Here is a 6,363-nt window from a genome sequence, read left to right as displayed (position 1 = left end):
GCCTGACCATTGAGCCTAAAGGCTGATTTAAGTTGTGTTCTATATAAAAGCAACAGCGGGTGATATAATGAATATTTTCATATTAAAGGGAGTTTTTGTCCTAACCAACACCTAACAATGATCACCTCAGGTACACCTCATGTGCTTTATTCGATGTTAAATGCTAATAATGCGAGTTTTAATGCAGCTAGTTCTGCTTGAAAATAAAATAAACCATTTGGAATTTAAGAACTGTGACAAGCCAACACATATCAGTGATTCAGTGTGTACATTCAATAATGTTAAAGAGGTTTATTATATATCAATTAGATTGTAAACGTTACCATTTCACTGGAGTGCAGTGAGTGTGCTATTCTGAGCTTCTAAATGGCTGTAGTTATTTTTTTCTGTTTTCTTTGGTCTGGTGCAAATCTCGTGGCGTAGCGTGTTAATAGTACACAGGGTTACAAAGTAACCTGCTCACCTAATTTTTTACATTTGTAATATTATATTATTTGCTAATTAATGACCACCTCATGTGGAACTCTGAATCTGCATCTCATTTCCGAATCTTCTTTCCACTGGAGGTTGCATTTCGGTCGCGAATGCACAATTTGAGCCTTTCTAGCTGAATGAATTAAATATGCTGTTTTCCACCAAGACAACCCGGGGGGGCTGACATATAATTGGCTAAACTGGCATTGGGCAGGTTAAAAGGACCAAAACAAAGGCAAGTAATGCACACTTTCAAAGCAGCAATATCTTACTTCAGTTTTTCAGATAAACAAGAATGTTCACTTAGCATGGTACTTGAATATCTGCAAACATATAGTCATATTTTTATGCTTTAGAAGAGTGAAAAACTTATATAAGGCATAATGCATGTGCTTATACATGTGTCAAGAATACAGCATTGATAGCTGTAGTTACAAACTGCTTATTATTTTCTATTAATGTAGAGTTAATTCTTAACAATGATGAATTAAATACTTACTAATGCTTAATAAATGATTCATAGTGTGTAGTTATTATAAAGTGTTACTAGATTAGAATGATAATGATGATGATAATAATAGTAATAAATATAGCTGCAAGCAGCAATTAAGGGGCCAAGCACTTTTGACCAAAAGGTGGCGCTGCTCCAGAAGTTTTTAAGGACTTTCAGGGCATGGGGTTGAAGATGCATACCATGTTTTGTAATGATATGTGAATGTGTTGGTAAAATATAGCATTTTTGACCAAAAATCGAAATGGTCGATGCCCAAAATGGCTGACCTGTAAAAATCAGACATCACTCGGCTCGACATGCTCTGGCGGATGTAATGAGAGCAGTTTTATGAGTTTGGGACGAAAGGTTGAGACGTTATAATGCAAAAAGCAAGTTTTTTGTATCTCCGGACCACTAGGGGGCAGTGCGCCGAAACTCTGCATGTAACCTCAAACCCTAGTTGTCATAACACATACCAAGTTTGGTGTGAATCGGTGAATGCGTTACGGAGATATCGTCTCAAGTCCATTTTTGCAAGTCCTTTGTTAAATTTGATCGCAAGTTAAACGAAAACGATTGGTCAAATCAACTTGAATTCCATAACTTTTGGTTGGCATGGTCTGTAGATCATGTGATTAAATTTTGGTGATAATCGGAGAAACGGCCTAGGACGAGTTCGATCAAATAGGTTTTTCGAAAAATTTAAAATAGCGCGAAAAAATTCATGACGGAAAATGACGTCATAGGGTGTGTTTGAATCGGACTGAGCCAAGGAATCAGAGAAAAAAAGAAATTTGATTGTAGCCCATTCGGTTCAAAAGTTATGATGATAAACGTATGTGAAAGTTTGGACAAGTGGTGGCGCTAGAGAGTTTGATTTTAAGACTTCATGTTTGGTCTGATTAATGTTAATACTGTCCTCTATCATTGTGCCAAATTATACAACTTTCCCGCATACGCCTATATGGGCTGCCATTTAAATCCGGCGGAAGAAACGGACGAAGAAGAAGAACACTAACGAAAGCAATAGGTGCCTACGCACACCTACGGTGCTTGGCCCCTAAATATAGCTGCAAGCAGCAATTAAGGGGCCAAGCACTTTTGGCTAAAAGGTGGTGCTGCTCCAGAAGTTTTTGAGTACTTTCAGGGCATGGAGTTGAAGATACACACCATGTTTTGTAATGATATGTGAATGTGTTGATGATAGCTGTTTTGGCCAAAAATCGAAATGGTTGACACCCAAAATGGTTGACCTGTAAAAATCAGACATCATTCGACTCGACATGCTCTGCCAGATGTAATGAGACTAGTTTTATGAGTTTTGGACGAACAGTTGAGACGTTATAAACCAAAAAATCAAGTTTTTTGTATCTCCAGACCACTAGGGGGCAGTGCGCTGAAACTCCGCATATAACCTCAGACCCTAGTTGTCATAACACACACCAAGTTTGGTGTGAATCGGTGAATGCGTTACGGAAATATCACCTCAAGTCCATTTTTGCAAGTTCTATGTTAAATTTGATTGCAAGTTAAAAGAAAAATGTTGATCTAATCAACTTAAATTTCATAACGTTAGGTTGGCATGGTCTGTAGATCATGTGATTCAATTTTGGTGAAAATCGGAGAAACGGCCTATGACAAGTTTGATCAAATAGGTTTGGCAAAAAATTTAAAATAGCACGAAAAAATTTATGACGGAGAGTTTGATTTTGGGACTTCATATTTGGTCTGATTAATGTTAAGACTGTCCTCTGTCATTGTGCCAAATTATACAACTTTCCCACATACGCCTATATGGGCTGCCATTCAAATCCGGTGGAAGAAAAATAATAATAATAGGAACGCTAACGAAACCAATAGGTGCCTCCGCACCTACAATGCTTGGCCCCTAATAATGTTGATAACAGCTTGTTTTGTTCCTGTGGACAGACAGCGGCATGTATTGATTGTTTGTTTTTTTTTACTCTGAAGTAATTCCCATAATTCCAGTGGAGTTAATCCGCACTCAGTGTTTGATTCGGTGCGGTGCGCTTGACTTCAGAAATCACAGCCGCAACAGCACAGTTCTGATATCAGACACACACATACATTCACGCACATACATTCCAAACCCTGCAAGACTCGTGAACAATACCTACAGTGCGTCACGTTTATTTGTGGTCTGGTTATGTAGTGTAGTAGTTAGTTGCATCATCTCCATCATGCTCAGTATGAAAAGCATCCTGCCGTCGTGGTCTTTAATGGCAAGCGCCACTCATGTTTCCTTGATAAAATGCAAGAATGCAGTCCTCATGGTGTCCTTTGTGTGGATGTGCTGTAGTGCTTAATGAATGATCACAGTCTGGGCTGTTATTTCATGCTCTTTTCTTTTTCTCTCTCCCTCAGTGTGATTATGCTGGGATGTTTTCCGCCTCCTCTAACAGGTTGTTCATTCACAGCTCCGCTGACTCACGCCACTGACCTGCGGGACGCCTGTAGTGCTGACAGCCGCAGAGCTGATGAAAGCCTTCGTGTGTTGGTGTTTCATGAATGATAAAGAACAACAGGCGTATATATATCCCTCTCCATCCTTCAGCAAAAGCACTGAAACACATAAAATGTTCACGCTCGGAATGAAAGGTGTTCACCTGAGACTGATAACTAATTCATATCTCTCACATCCACGCATTACAGGAGCAGCGGCTGAAGAAAGCGGATGCAGCGTCTCCCACACGCCGAGAGGAAACCGGGTCATTTTCCAAACAAGAAACCTGATGCTCTAAAGAATCAACCAAAGGAAGTTTCCCTCCTACCTACGCTGAAAAAATGAAGGGGGGGTTATCAGAGACGATCAATTTTCAGATCCCTAAAGAGCCTTTTTTTAAATCACCAGAAAATTACTGGTCATCCAATCTTTCATGTCTTTAGGACACCCGGTTATCTCTGATAATTTAAAGATTGTATCTAGTCTTGATGAAATATATCGCGGGCTTTCACTGACAATGAAATTAATCCCATGCCTTGTATATTTCCCAGAGGCTGCATGCATATTGAAAACTACAGTGGGCCTGAAACAGATCCTTGCAGTACACCTTATAATATTTCCCTATGGCTGCATGCATATCGAAAATGGCAGTCAGCCTAAACCCTATCCTTGCAGTACAACCCATGCTCATCTTGAAAATGTATCCGTATATATATTTCTGGAGAGCACCAAATACATCCCTGGAGGTGTGTTTGTTTTATTTGGTGAATCTGTCAGAAGCTACTGTGAACGCTGTTTGAGATCTCTAATTTCTCTTGCGAGTGCCTCTTCTCGTGTAAATTCACCATAGGCTGCTGTCGACTGACTGACTGACCGACCGATCCACTCACCAAGTTCACTAAACCTAACCAAGTGTTTGAATAACAGTCCAAAAAAAGAAAAGTCCATCTGATTTTTACCACGTTTTCAGATTTTACCACATTCTCACCCTGTTATTTACTTGTTTATTTTTTTTTAGCTTTGGTTTTTGTTTTACTTGCTTTTCTAACCGTTCTTTGCCAGACTCAAACCCCATATTTGTGGTCAACTCTTCTCAAGTCCGCTGATGTACATGGCGAGCTACTGGGCGGACTGGTAACAGTGGAAATGCCGTCCAAACAGAGGTAAGAGGTCAACTGCTAGCGCGGAAAGGACCGGTCTCATACCACCCCATAGAATTAGATTTAAAGACTAAATGCAGCCATATGTGCTTCTGGCTACATAATTTGAGATCTCCAGAAATGTATACAGGGATAAGTTTTCAGAATGAGCCTGTGTTGAATATTTCCCAGTGGCTGTATCATGCGTATTGAAAATAGCAGATAACCTAAAACAGATTTTTACAGTACATCTTAAAATATTTCCTATAGGATGTAGGCAAATTAAAAATGTCAGTGGACCTAACCAAATCCTTGCAGTACAACTTATAATACTTCCCAGGGACTATATTAAAAATGACAATGGACCCTGCAGTATACCGGATAATATTTCCCAATGGCTGCATGCTGCATATTAAAAACAGCAGATGGCCTAAAGCATTTCTTTGCTGTACACCTTTTAATATTTTCCAGAGGCTGCATGCATATTGAAAATTGAAGCGAGTGTAAAACCTTGCAGTACACCTTATATTTCCAACCCAGGCTCATTCTAAAAATGTACCCCTATATACATTTCTGGATAGCACTAAATACATCCCTGGAGGTTCGTTTTTTTTTTTTGGCGAATTCGCTAAAAGCTGCTGTAACGTTCGCTTGCAGAACGTATTTTGGATAAGTGTGTGCGTTCGTTTGTATGTGGGTGTGTCGTTTCATGCATGTGTTACAGGTACAAACGGCATTGGAGGATCCGCATTTCGTGCTGATGACGTTGGCCGCTGACGCTGGGTTGGCGCCACCAATCGCTGGTTGGCGTAGCGTTTAAAAGCCGAGCCCAAACTGCAATGGCGATCTCTCTCTCTCTCTCTGTCTCTTTCCTTCTCGCCACTTCTCGCTCTTATTCTTTCTGTGGGTCTTTGTGAGGACAGTCTCTCTTGTGAGGGCTAGTCTGAGAGAATGTGTTTTGCTTGTTTAATGCTCTTGTCTAAAGTTTGCGATTTAACAATGCTTGTGAAATTGTCCAGTTAACTGACATGTTTGAGTGATGCCTCGGAGAGGTGTAGGAGTGAGTAAGTCGCGCGATATACATATACAACACTCAGATTGATATTTTGTATTAGTTCACCAGGTTCAGGAGAATGTGCTGTTTTCTGTATGTTTTGTTTTTAGTTAGAGCAGTTTAGTTAAGACGTTTGGTACGTTGAAGATGTTTCTTTTCATGCTCTTCTTTTCATATTTAGTTTAGTTTGGTGAAAACAGTTACTGAGTTTTGTTATATTTATTTCTTTGATTTAAGCACATTCAGCTACTTCCTCTCCCCCCAGGTAATTCATTATTTAATCATTGTAAATATTTTTCTTTCACTGTATAATATATTTTCACTGGTTTTCATTGGATATATGGGCAATAAATAATTGCAGTGATTATTTGATTCAGTTTATTTCTTTCTCCATCCGCTTGTCACACACATTAAACTAATGTGTTATGTCATCTACTCCTAGTTTAATATTAACATCTAAAAGGACGTAACAGCTGCTGTGTACACTTTTTGAGATCTCAAATTTGTCTCACATGTGCCATTTCATGCCTGCTCTTCACTTAAATCATCCAGAGACCACACTCGACTGACCGACTGACAGACCAACCAACTGACCAACAGACCAATTTGCCCCCTCCCACCTACTTCCCTAAGCCCAACAGACAGTTTTTTTGAAAAGCAGTCCAGAAAAAGAAAAGACCTTGTCTGATTTTTACAACATTTTCAGATTTTACCACATTCTAACCCTGGTATTTACTTT

General features: G+C 39.4%; 1 protein-coding gene across 2 annotated transcripts in view; it reads left to right on the top strand.

The window, feature by feature from the left end:
* The first annotated feature begins 4,099 nt into the window (after positions 1–4,099).
* Positions 4,100–6,363, top strand: part of LOC141381137 (uncharacterized) — a 106,498-nt gene continuing 104,234 nt past the window's right edge. For both annotated transcript variants that reach the window (XM_087243954.1, XM_087243953.1), the window contains exon 1: positions 4,100–4,594. The gene's annotated coding sequence lies outside the window, so the exon portion shown is untranslated. The remainder of the gene's footprint in view (positions 4,595–6,363) is intronic.

Source organism: Danio rerio, chromosome 3 (assembly GCF_052040795.2).
Source record: "Danio rerio strain M-AB ecotype USA chromosome 3, GRCz13ab, whole genome shotgun sequence".
In the NCBI taxonomy this organism is placed as follows: Eukaryota; Metazoa; Chordata; class Actinopteri; order Cypriniformes; family Danionidae; genus Danio; species Danio rerio.
The sequence above is the reverse complement of the archived record's forward strand: the minus strand, read 5'-3'. Positions and strand labels throughout refer to the sequence as shown.